The following is a 14495-nucleotide window of genomic DNA, read 5'->3' on the forward strand; positions in this document are numbered from 1 at the left end:
AAGCTAATGTGTTGAGTTGTCCGTGCCGAGAGTTGTATGGCTGGTAGTGCTTAAAAAACCAGTCGCTTACGGACCCCTCCGATGCCCGGGCCGGCTGTACTAAGTGCCTTCTCTCCGTATGCCAGCTCTGCGGACGAGTGACCAACCCCTTCTCGAGCGTTTCGTGGGACTAAAAAGAAGGAGAAAAACCAGCCCAAAACAGTTGACGACATTGCTACGAAAACGGACACAAGAATATAAACATGTCAGACTCTGGGAGAGATCTCCATCGATTCGGACGAAAATATACTTTTGTTCTACAGTCAAGAGACCTCGATTAGCGAGGATAGTGCCAGACTTTGTCCGCCTGAATCGCAAGCAGACCCAAAACCAAACTAGAACTAAAGCACGGAAAATAGTACTAAGAAGAGTACACCTCTAGTAGTAGGGGCCACCTCTAAAGCAGCGTTGCAGGCGACCTCTGGGGGAGCCGATCCTAGTGGGTCCCAGTCGAAAAACAAGAGTCGATGGGCACAATTATGAAGCAGTAGTACCAGAAGGCAATGTACATGCTTAACCAAGTCGACAAACAAAGGTACGAGGTGCCTGTAGAGGAGTACAAGAAATTCCAGGAACGTACACCCGCGCTTGCTACCATTACCATTAGTCAAGCCAAAAAAAAAAAGCTGCTCTTATAATGAAAGCGGTAACGCTCGTCCCAAGAAGCCCAAAAAGAGGGATGAGCAACAAGGTGAAGGTCATGTAGACACAAGGCACTTCAGCGAGATCGCAAGAGACCATCTACAGGGAGGGATCATTGATTAAAAAACCAAAACACTGCAGACAAAACATCAGCAGAATTTTGTGGAGATCGATGTGAGAAGGTCTCGAATCGTAATGAACTTCGTACTTGACAATCCCGAAGGTCCTCACCCGGAGTTTGATTCATCGGAAACCTTTAAGGGTTATAAGGTAATCAAATGCGCCGATCAATTCTCTCTGGAACTCCTCTCCGACAGTGTCGCTAAGCTAAGTGGCGCGGTATCGGGCTTGAAGCTCATGCTGATCCGGGCGGGTGAGATCTTGAGCAGACCCAGAGCTCGCATTTGGTTGCCGCCGATAAACGAACCAGGCGAGAAACTGTTCCGGTGTATGAAGCTGCAGAATAGCAAGATACCAGCTATAAATTAATGGCAACCGACTACGGCTCTCAAGCAGTACCAATAGGATATCTGTCTCATCGGGAGTGACGCGAATGCGAGGGGTACCTTACGGAACAGCAGCGAAGCAAACGATAGAGGTGAGCCACTGCTTAACTTTAATCTAAATACTTTTTTTTGTTTTTTTTTTTGTTTCCAATTTATTACATCTGTCAACTTTTGACACTTAGTAATTTTTATAACAATTATGGAAATATAAGCGTAACATTAAATCATTATTTAAAGTATATTTCTTTTTACAACATAAGAGCGATAATGCAAATAAGAATTATATGACATAAAACATAGAACAGGTTGATGTTAATTTTAGTGATGAAGTATCTCTATGCCAAATATGTAGACTTAATGAAGTCATCAGGGAAAAAGGAATGCCTAATAAATATTAAAATTTCATTGAACTTAATATTTTATTTGTGAAACTGGGAAACCGGGAAAAAGGAATGCCTAATAAATATTAAAATTTCATTGAACTTAATATTTTATTTGTGAAACTGAGTTGTGTGAACAATTCTGTGCCTTAAAAATATGAAGAATTCTTTGATTTGAGTTAATTTTGTAAAGTTTTGTTTTAAATCAATAGTAAATAAGTGTATTTTTCTTAGAATGACATTTTTAAAAACAATAATTTTTCCTCAAGACACAGCTCTCCGAATGAAAAATTTTGTCCGTATGTGTATATACTCCTGTCACCTGCTGCCCGGCTGTATATCGCCCTCAGACTGGTGCGCTTATCAGAGGTATTCAAACCTGTCAAATGATCGTATCGTGGATAACTGCAGCAGATCGGTTGACCTTACAATTGCTGGCGCTCTTCGGATTAATAGCATAACTTGACAACCTATGCTATCTCTTGCATCTACCATTTGCTCATTAACTCCCCGATTTTATTTCCGCTCTGTTATTAGCATTAATAAAGCTGATTGAGTCGGCTTCGTGATATTCATTGAGGAGACCTTCGCCGCTCTTCCCATTCCCACTCATGTGAGCGTAGGCGAACGCAGATTTCGGAAGTGGATAAGAGATCTTAATTTGGCGATTCGGCAACCAGTTTTTCAACATAAATGGACTAAATGGGCTGATCACTTAAATATCTTCAATTTCACTTCTGATGTGAGTAGGCTCGTGTACTTCGTCGGACCCGAAGAGATGAACGAGCCATTATAGCCGGAAATTTATTTTGCATCCTCCGGTGGACAGCTGCAAGCATCCTGCACGGCTGCTTAAACAGCCAAACAACTGTGCATTCTCTAGCGATGAAGTGCATGTAGTCATCAAAAGTGCCATTTGTCCGAAGGGATTAACATGGAGATGCTGAAAACCTTGACTCCGCCGTAAGTAGAATATCTCACAGGGGTCTTCAGCTTGTCCTTGGCCACTCTCAAATACCTGACAAATGGAAAAAAGGGGATTGGTCCCACTATTGAAGCCTGGGAAAGCCCCCAACTTAAGGGGAGTCTTATCGCCCGATAACTCTCTCTTTTTCAAAAGTTTATACACTTGAGGCTCTCGTACTTCTGCTTGTTACGAAACAACTGACTCCTATCCGTCCTAGTAGCTTTGGACCTGACAAAAACTTTCGATGCAGTCAACCATTCCCCTCTACCAGACGATATCCAACAGTCGACCCTTCCGCCGTGACTGAAGAGGTCGTCTACGAGCTGCGTGCATTGTCGGCAACCGTCTGTCATCTTTTGATACCAAAGCGAGTGCCGCAAGGTATTATCTTTTCACCCTTGCTTTTCAAATAACGGGTGATCAATTAAGAGGAGTTTTTTTCATTTGCGTTTTTTTTACAGATCGCGCGCGAGTTGTGGCAAACTGTCATCGTGGATTTGTTGAACAGCGTTTGGCATTTCATCATGGAAAGACTCACACCGCAACAACGTCTACAAATTGTTCAACTGTATTATGAAAATCAGCGTTCTGTGACAAATGTTTTTCGTGCGCTTAGACCGCATTATGGTCAACATAATCGGCCTGCCTTAAACACTATTCGACATACCATCAACAAATTTGAATCCGAATATTCATTGGTGGATAATTCTCGACCGAATAGACCACGTCCAGCAAGAAGCATTGAGAATATAGCGGCAGTAGCAGAGAGTGTACGTGAAAACCGCGATGAATCGATTCGGCACCGTTCTCAGCAAATTGGACTGTCGTATGGAACAACTTGGTCAATTTTACGGAAGGATCTTCATTTAAAAGCATACAAAGTACAGCTCGTACAAGAACTAAAGCCAAATGACCTTCCTGCACGTCACCGTTTTGCTGATTGGGCTCTTGAAAAGATTGAAGAAGATCCGCTGTTTTCGAGCAAAATTTTGTTCAGCGATGAGGCGCATTTCTGGCTCAATGGTTACGTCAATAAGCAAAATTGCCGTATTTGGGATGAAGAGCAACCAGAACAGGTTCAAGAGCTACCTTTACACCCAGAGAAAACAACGGTCTGGTGTGGTTTATGGGCTGGTGGAATCATCGGTCCATATTTTTTCAAAAATGATGATGGCCGCAACGTAACTGTGAATGGTGCTCGCTACCGTACCATGATATCGGACTTTTTGCTACCTGAAATTCAATCTAATGATCTCTACGACATTTGGTTTCAACAAGACGGAGCCACTTGCCATACAGCTCGTGAAACAATGACTTTATTGAGAAGTCATTTCGGAGAGCAGCTGATTTCACGTTCAGGACCTGTGAGTTGGCCACCAAGATCTTGTGATATCACACCTTTGGACTTTTTTCTTTGGGGATTCGTGAAGTCCAAGGTCTATGCTGATAAACCAGCTACGATTGAAGCTCTGGAAGCCAACATTACGCGTGTTATTCACAACATACCAGTCGAAATGCTCGAACGAGTGATTGAAAATTGGACCTTCAGAACGGACCACCTTAAGCGTAGTTGCGGCCAACATTTGAATGAAGTCATATTCAAAAAGTAAATGTCAAAGAATGTTCTTTCAAATGATAAATAAAGGTTTTGAACATAATTTACATTTTTGTTTTTTTTTAACTATTGAAAAAAGCACCTCATGATTGATCACCCGTTACTATATTTCAAAGCTTTTCAACCACCAGAGGGAGTTTCATCGGTCTCCTATGCTGACGATTGTTCGATAACGGTGCCTGATAATGTCAAGGATGGTTTTTGTTCCAAAGTAAACGATTATTTCGCCGGCCTTTCTCATTTTTCAATGTGAGGTATCTTCATCTTTCCCCTACTAAATCCACGGCGATCTCTTTACCAGCTGGACGAAAGAGGCCAAACTGCAGTTAAAGGTGAAAGCCGACGATAAACCAATACCGACTGGGAACTACCACAAAATCAGGACCGCAGCGGGATGCCTGCAACAGCTGCCGCAACAAGGCTTCCGGTTAAGGAGCACAGTAAGATGTCAAAAAAGAGCCATTTCATCCACTCAAAGCCATTGTGTGATGAGAGAAGTGATTAGGCCGTATTTTTTTACTACTGGCGAACGCTACAAGGCCATGATAAACGTCTTCTTACTGCCGGAATTAGATGAGCGGGACTCGTTGAACATGTGGTTTCAGCAAGACACAACCGCACACACAGTACGGATCACAATATTGTGATGGAAGCATTTTGTGGTTGGTGGTTTGGCATGACCAGTAAAATCGCCCGATTAAATCATCTCAGATTTCTCTATTTGGGGCTACTTGACGTCGAGAATTTATACCAACAAACCTCAGACAATCGCAGCCCTTAAGGTGACTCTGAAAAGTTGCAAACCGACTTGCACAATGTCCGGAACTGGTGCTATTTAAACCATCTGTCACTAAATATTAGCAAATGCTTTCACGTAAAATATGCTAAATCAAACAACACTTTGCATACTTCGTATAATATTGCTGGCTTACCCTTGCAATCCGTTGAGGAAATTAAAGACCTAGGCGTTATTTTCGACTCTAAGCTGAATTTCACCAGCCATGTTAACCACGTCATAAGGCGATCATAAGCGATGCTAGCATTCGTTCGCCGAAATTGTTCTGCATTTACCAACCCACACACTCTCAAAACATTGTATTGTGCTTTTGTTAGATCAAGATTAGAGTATGCCGCTATTATTTGGAGACCGTACCAAATAGGTCTGTCTAATCGGATTGAGAGAGTGCAGAAAGTCTTTCTTCGTTTTGCGCTCCGATCTTTAAACTTTTCTGAACCTGTACCATCGTACCGCTCTCGATGTTTACTAATTGACTTAAAACCACTTGATAGCAGACGGTCTATTCTATCGTGCTCATTTATTATTCGTATTATTTCTGGATCTATTGATTGTCCTTCCCTCTTAAGTAAAATTCAATTTAATATACCCAATATGAGGCTCCGACAGTACGAAACCTTTAAAATTGGCTTCTCGAGAACCAACTATGGGATGAATGCTCCGATTCCTAGGGCATGTTCAGATTTAAATATGTTTTTCAATTCTTCTGGTGCTGATTTTACATGGCCGTATGGCATCTTAGTCAATCATCTTAAATCGTTCTTTTCTTAGTAACTAATAAACTATTGTACATTAGCTTAATATAGTCTGTAAGAATGTATCCATTCAAAGGCAATAAATAAATAAATAAATAAATAGAATATTCGACAGAAGCGCGAGCAATTATCATTGGAAATCTTCCGGAAAGTCGTAGACACTGGCGGGAGCTACTTAACGGATATAATCTTTTTCACTTGACGAAAAAGTTGTAAAATCCAAAAAAGAGATTTTCATCCCACAAAATATTTTTTTTGTTTTTAATAAAAAAGTTATTCAAAAAATCAAACTGGATGATTAAATTTGACATCTTATATATAAATTTTTGCTCGAGGTATCGTGTGCACGGACGGTTGAATGGTCAGTCAACAAAAACCATGCGAATGGGATACTAAAACAAAAAGATGAATTCGCCTTGGCACCAGATCACAAGACAAAATAAGATGAGCCAGAAGTCGCCAGAAGATATGAGAAATTACAATAGAGGGTAAGCACGAATGGTAGAATAAGAGATTGCGCCGTCTGAATTCGCTGTGATGTCAGGCTCCGAGAACTAATGAAAGGGGAATTACTTTTATGCAATGAACGTTAATGTTATAGAGAAGTCCCCATTGGAAGGAATGGATTTGGAGCGATACTCATTTTGGGCCGGTGATTCACCACATATGGGTCAAGCAGCTCACAATTTCCGGGATTAACCCAAGTATCCCCTAAATAGCTTCCGAACACCCGTTCAGGGGCGAGCCAACGGGAGAAGGCGAAGCATCCCGGGATAGCTGGATTTGGGACCCGCCACGTAAAAATAATAATCGACTCGGATAATTACCTTGTTGCAGCCAAACTACGCACATGCCTCCGTGCAGCAAAAAACGTGCATCTAACTACGCAAAGAATGTTCGGCATCGAAAAGCTGCAATCACGGAAGAGAGACGTATTATCCGAAAGAAGAAACGAGAGACCGAAATACGTGAGTGCGAGGAGAGAAGCTGACCAATAGGAACAACGCTCGAAAATTCTACCAGAAAGTTCGGCGGCTTACAGAAGATTTCAAGACCGGGGCGTTTTCCTGTAAGAACAAAGACGGCGATCGGGTGAGTGACATACAGAGCATGATTAAATTATGGAGAGAACACTTCTCGAACTTGTTAAATAGTGACAGCTGTGCATGTCACAATGACGAAGTGAGAATAGCGATAACTCGGCTTAAGAACAACAAAGCAGCCGGAGCCGGAGCCAACGGACTGCTGGCTGAGCTATTCAAACATGGCGACGAGGAGCTGGTAAGGTGCATGCATCAGCTTCTATGCAAAATATGGTGTATTGAAAGCATGCCTGCCGTTTGGAATTTAAGTGATCCTGCAATCTGTGCAAATTATAGCCGGACTAGTCTTGTAAATATCGCCTATAAGGTTTTAGCGAGCGTATTGTGTGAAAGGCTGAAGTCTACCAGACCTTATCAGTGTGGCTTTAGACCTGGAAAGTCCACCATCGGGCAAATATTCACAATATGCCAAGTCTTGGAAAAGACCCATGAAAAGAGAATCGACACACACCATCTTTTCGTCGACTTCAAAGCTGCATTCGACAGTACGAAAAGAAAATACCTATGTATTTGTCGCGATGTCTGAGTCTGACCCCGCGTTGTATTGCTGTAATTTTGCACAACTTATTTCCTTTACCTTTCCGCTGCCATACACTGCGCGCAATTTCGAATCCATTCTGAATCTTATTCACTGTAATTTACCTAGTAAATCCATGATCTTTTCCAGCATTTTAGTGATACCTAGATGACCTCCACTTGGCGCATTGTGGAATTCCTTTATGTATATATATATAATTGGCGCGTACACCCTTTTTGGGGGTTTGGCCGAACTCCTCCTCCTATTTGTGGCGTGCGTCTTATTGTTGTTTCACAAACAGAGGGACCTATAGATTCAAGCCAATTCCGAACGGCAGATAAATTGTATGACTGCCGAAGGGCGACCGATTTTAGAAAACACTTTTTCTTCGTTTTGCTCTTTCGCCGAGATTTGAACCTACGTTCTCTCTGAATTCTGAATGGTAGTCGAGCACCAACCCAGTTGGCCACAGTGGAATTCCTTTACTACAGATTTAGTTTTGGATTTAGGAACTATGATCAGATACGGGAATGATTTGCATCTTCGCTTTCCAATACGCGGTGCAGAGTCCATACATAATTTAAAATTTAATTTATTAGCTGAACCCAATATGCCTTAGCCACAAGATTTTTTCCACCCGTTCATTTTTAGACGGTCTCACTCCAGCATTATTCAACCGACTTCTTCTTATCGCAATTGGTTCCCACTCATCATCGGGTTGCAACTGCATTAATCTGATATTATATAAACTATCTCTTCAGATCTCTCGACTTTGGAACAATGTTTACTCTCTATAGTTTAAAGTCGCCGGGATAGTGATTCGCATTCCCATGTTGTTCCCCTTTTTGAAGCTCGGGCTCGAAGTTGTAATTTTGCAGCCTTTCGCTCCACCGTGCAATTTGTCCTTCCGGATGCTTGAACTGTAGTAACCATCTCAATGCTGTACAGGTATTTTTGAAAATGTTTTACGCACTCAACCACAGGTAACCGTCTGGTCATCCAGTAATTCATTTCCTGCTTTCCGAGGATTCTGCTATAGTATGCGATCACTTTTTCTTGCCCGTTGATGATATGTGACAGTATTCTTCCTATTCCGTATGCGCTAACGTCTATATCCACAACGAACTTTTCTCCCGCGACCACATACGTTAACGTATTTTGAACTTGCACATTGCAATTAGTAAACTCACCCATTTTTCTTCCATCTTTATTGTTCTAATTTTGCAGATAAGTTTTAATTGGTTTTAAGAACATGCAAAAGTCATGTAGGGCTTGATCAAATACAATAAGTATGAGTATATTTTTCAGGATATACAAAAAACACTTATGCATTCCAGTAATGCTACTCTTACAAAAACAAAAAAACAAAGTTTGCATATATATTCAAAACGAAAACATACATGTATGTATGACTTAAGAAAAACGTGTGATTACTACTAATATTATTTATTAAACTTATAATAAATGAAAAGCTTAATAGAATATGAGCAGGGCTTCAAGGCCATGTGTTAGAATTATTGACGCTCTTCAACTTTTCGTGGAATTATTGGTAGTATATGTTGAACTGCCGCTTTATTTATAAAATATGCACTTATACGAGTATGTATGTATATATAAATGCATAGACTTATGTACATATGTATGTATGTATGTAAGGATCTTTAAATTTTTCAATAAATTAGAAATACATACGTATGTTTATAATAAGCCCACTTCAAGCCAACCTAAAATGAGCTAATTTGTAAATAGTAAGCCGAAAATTTTAACTTTTTTTATTTATCAAGTTCAACATTTCACTAAAGCTGTTAACGATTGGTTATTATTTTTTTTCCGAATTTATTGACCAAAGAGTATTGTACATCAAATGCTTACATTAACTTGTTGTGTGTTTTTAAGACACAAAAATATACATTTATCCTACTTTTCCAGCTATAACTCTCATTTATTTATTTTTCCTTATTCAGATTCAAAATACTTTCGTTAAAGGAATGGAACAAACTTTAAAAGTGCTGTTATGAGAAATAGTCAAGGTCTATTTACAAACATCAGTGTCGTTGGCAAAACTATCAATGCCGATTACTTACAAATCAAAATCAAATCATTGCGGACACGTCCGATGCAAAGATGTTTTATTTTTCACTGATAGCGACTGATATGTGTAAATAGAAATCATGTTTCTATGATATATAATAAAATAATGGAAAATTTTCGTTTTCTTATTTAGTTTTCACAGTAGACTAAACTACTTATTTCTCTTTATCATCCACCGAAGAAATGGCGTATTTCGCCATTTCACTCTCATATTAAGATTATTTTCCAACGAAGTGAAAAAAATTGCCCAACGTCTTAATATTTTTTCTCCATATTTACCTTATTAAATATAAACATATAGGTATGTATGCATGTATAAGTATATGTATATGCAAGTGCTATGATTTGAATACGATTTTAAAGCAATCGGTTTTCTTTTTCATATGTATGTATGTATGTATGATGTAGATGCGTAACATAACCTAACAATATGTATGTATGTATATCATTTTGAGAGCCTATTTTTTTTAACAAAAAATGAGTTGAAGAAATATGGAAACCATTCAGGAACGCTTATAAAGTAAGAATAAATAAGATAAGCATATACATAGGGGAGGGGGCCCAGTTGTGACGCAGGCCCAGTTGTGACGCAGCTAAATATTTTTGACATGCGGTATGAAAATGACAGTTTGAGCCCTGCCAATCATGTTCGTTTGACGTTCAGCAGTTTTTGTGCAGACACCAACGTTAGTAGTCGCATTGTGTATACACGCACCAAACATCGTGTTGAAAATCGTGCGAAAAAGTTATTTTGATTTTTTTCAAAGTACCAAAATTTTGTGAAATTAACAGTGAAAAGGCGAGTGTAATGCATCAAAATATTGTATTTGCCGTATATTTTGTGATTCTATATGGATTTATGTGATTATGTGGTGTCTATAAAAAACTTGCTTGTCATACACAAAATAGCATCGTGACCCGGTTGTGACTCAGCGGGTGGCCCAGTTATGACGCACCTTTTTTTTGCACTACGATCATATAGAACTGCCGAATTCCTACATTTTTGTTGTTGTTTAAAAAAAACCAACTGCCAACTCGATCATTTGCAACGTATGCAAGCGTCCAGTTCATTTGAAGTGCGCCAACATGCAGGCAAGTTATTTCACTTGCAAACACTGCGAAAGTGACGTGGACGACGACTAGGAATATTTAGATGACGATGATGAATAAAAATTGTTGTCATTTATGGCCATTGAAGGACATTTTCTTTTGTATTTTTCATTATTTTTGCCATTGAAAGCCTTCAAAATAAATAAATCATTAAATCACAACAATTGGTGTGACATTCCTTTCATATTTTCTCATTTCCAGTAAATTTCTTGAGGTGCGTCACAACTGGGCCACTTTTTTTTTGTCCTAAAAAAAGTTATCCTGAAAAAATTTGTTCCAAAATTTTTTGAGTAACTCAAATAAACATACTTTCTTTGGAGAAAAGTTGCGTTTGGTTAATAGTTAAATGTTAAACTTCTTCATTTTTCAATTTGCGGAACTGAGGAAAAAATTTTAATTTTTTTCAAAACCCGCGTCACAACTGGGCCCCCTCCCCTACAATATATCCAAATCATTGCATTCATTCGCCATAATCGGTTGAAATCAAAAATATATTCTAACAAAGTCCAAGAGATGATAATAATCTCTTTTTATGACTGTTTAGTGTGTACATAAGACTGTTATTTAATGCAACTCGGTTACAACATACAACACACGGAACTAATTCCATCGGAGATTCTAAGGTGGCATCGTCCGGAAGAAGCTATTATCATATCAGAAGTGACAACGAAATTCTCTCTCAGTTTCGAAATTCGTAATGTCAATCTCCCATTCAATCATTGATTCTGAGTGAAACGCCATTTTGACAGTTTTTCGTGATAAATTTGAAGGTTTCTCGAGAGGAAAACAAAATAAAAGCACATTTTTTATTTTGTCCTAAAAATTATTATTTACTTTGCAACATGTCTCGACTATTTACATATTAAAGGCTTGTAGATAGTAAAGTCAGATAGTTGTAACACAAGGCGCAAGAGGACAGAGGAAAGCGAGCAAAGTTTTTGGGTTTTAGGTTAGTGTGTAACTTAATAGTCTTGAATTTCAGTAAAAGCTGCGACCTCCTGGAAAAGGTAAGCAAGAAGAAATCATTAGAAGTTGAACTAAATTATTTTTTCATGAAGAGTTACAGCTCCATTGCGAATATATACAAAGCTTAAACAACTTTTACTTGCAAGCCGGACCAGATCGGAAGAGGGCGAAGTTGTCTAGTGATGTTCTTCCGATGCCTATCGAAATTTTGCAATTCTGGAATTCCGAAACGATCCATCTTGGGGTTGGCGCTTCTACGCAATACAGAGTAAAACTCTTTTTATTTAAAAAGGGTAGTTTTATTTGTTGCGTTTTTCACCTGGAAAAAGAATTAGCCCATCTTAAGAAACGACTTGTGAAATTGGATAGATTCAAATTCAAAATTCAACGCCAGTCAAATATTTTCTGAAGGGAAGATTACAAAGTTGGTGCGTGATTACCATTCGGAATTCACAGAGAGAACGTAGGTTCAAATCTCGGCGAAGGAGAGGCCTTGAAGGCTATTTGCAGGCTGAAACACAATGGGAACTGGGACGGCCCCTGTCCGGCATTGGAAAACAGAGAAGGCTTGGACGTCGATCCAACGATTCTCTCCATGTCACTTGACTTCATGCCATCAAGTGTCGTACTTGAAAAGAGATATAGTGTAGTGCTGCCAGAAGCTTAGTTGTGGTCAAACTCAGAAAATGAGCAAACACTGTTTTCGCATTTTTACGGATGGCTCCAGGACCGAGCATGGCTCCGGCTCTGGAGTCAATGCGGAATCTAGCTGGACAAAACTACACTTTGCTCTTGGAATGCATGCATCTGTGTTTTAAGCGGAGCCACCATCACAACCACGGTTAGCAAATGAGTAACTACCACCCAAAAGCGAGCTTGGCAGGCTGAGAGAGGCTGCAGATGGACTAAACTGATGTTACCTGTCATTTCCGACCGACTGTCGCAGGTCCTCCTGTCACTAAGCAGAGGGGACTGTAGGAGGCTGGTTGGACTGATGACGGACCATTTTCTATGGGCAAAGCACATGGAAAAGGTGGGCATCTCAGACAGTGTACTCAGCCCAGCTTGTGAAGAGGAGGATGAGACGGCGGACCACTTCCTGTGCGTCTGCCCCGCCTTCGCTCGAATCAGGTTTGAGGTCTTTGGCACTGATATGTGAAGAAGCGACCATCTTGGCTCCTTGGCACCACAGGATCTACTCAAATTCCTTCGGACATCGGGTAGATTTAAGGGGTTATACGCAGTTATGACTTTCAAAAAAATCGATTTTTTTATTGCATTTTTGTAATGTACATATATTCAAAAGTATACGCACGAAATTTGAAGTAGATCTAAGCAATACTTTCGGAGTTATACCTAAATATGTAGAGATGCCTCGGCACGTTTTAAGGTAGGTAGTGAAACTTTAAACGTGTTTTTTTCAAAACGGCATTTTTCAAGTCGGTGTACACGATATCTCGAAAACGGCTTGTTTGATCGGTCAACCGTTTTAACTCAATCTTTAAAGATACATTTTCTAGTAATTAATCGTTCCTTTTGTAAATCTGATACTTATTTTCCATTTTATAATCAATTTACGGCCAAATTTTAAAGTAAAAATCGAAATCATTTCTTTTAAAAGCTGCCATTTTGTGAAAATTCCCTATTTTGATTAGCCGAACGATTAATTACTAGATAATCTAATATATTAACAAAATTTGTTTGGTTTTTTGATTTCAGATAATCCAATCCTGAGTTACGATGTACACCGTAAATCGTCTTTTTTTAAAGGAGGTTCCAGAAATCGCCTGCAGCGCGCTCTATAATCAACATTTTCATAAATAAAAAATTTTGTTACGTTCTTGAAGGATGCTTTTATAACCGCCAAAAATTTTCAAATTAAAATATTCTGAAGTTTCTTCAGGATAAATCCTTGACAACCCGTCTTTTATTTGCTTCATAACTGCGTATAACCCCTTAAAGAAAATCAAAAGGGAGCCCAAGTGTAGTACAATGGACTTAATTCATGTTCTGAGTGCTGCACTTGCTCGCTGTCCCGACAGACAAAAAAAAAACCTAATAAATAAACCGGTGATTAGAAATAAATATTTCAGTAAAAATAACGCGCTATATCTCCAAAACCGGTCGTTTGCGGACCAAATAATGCTTCTTTAGATCTATATTATTACCTGTTTACATATTTTATATTTTCTTTTAACACACTGCATAAATCTGCGTAGTGCTTCATCAATTTTCAATTCATTTTTTTTTAGTTTTTTTTTTTTTGGAGTTCAAACGCAAATGAGTTGCATTCATTTCAATTAAACAGTTGGATTCTATACCTACTATATGTATACATACATACATATGTATGCACATACATATGCGTAATTATTATTGACACAAGATTAAACTACAATCGGTGTTCGCAAATCAACAGTTTTGCTATCCGTTAAAGTGGAGGACATACAACAAGATGTGTTATTATTTTGGCTGTGAATATCCTCTGAAGAATTGACTCCAACATTACATTGGTCTTCGCATATCAGACGCTTCATGTCTGCCCTCTCGATGAGTGGCATTGCCGGCGCACAGTGCACTTCGACCATTTCGGTAATTATAATTCCCTCTATATCGGAGCACGGTGAGTCTAATAGTTGAAATCGTATTGGAGACGGTGTGCGTATAGCGTACATAGATGAAGAGGATGTGGATGATGATGGTGGTTGAGGAAGATACCTCTCGCTTACTCCAACAGACGGTAGTTCCGGAATAGAAAATGTACTGTTTACACTTTTTGCTGACGTTGTTTCCGATGACTCCAATGATGTCCTTGACAACCGATTGATTTCTGCAATTGTTTGTTCTATCTGTACACTCACAATCGAACTGTTGTCACCATTATCTTCCTCATCACCATCGATATCAGAATTTAATGTGTAATATAAATTAACATCTGTCTCAGGGTAAAAAAGGAATGAAAACTGCTTAAGTAAGTCATCCTTAGCTTGGTCTAGTGGCGGTGGGTA

This window comes from Anastrepha ludens, chromosome 5 (assembly GCF_028408465.1).
Source record: "Anastrepha ludens isolate Willacy chromosome 5, idAnaLude1.1, whole genome shotgun sequence".
Lineage (NCBI taxonomy): Eukaryota > Metazoa > Arthropoda > Insecta > Diptera > Tephritidae > Anastrepha > Anastrepha ludens.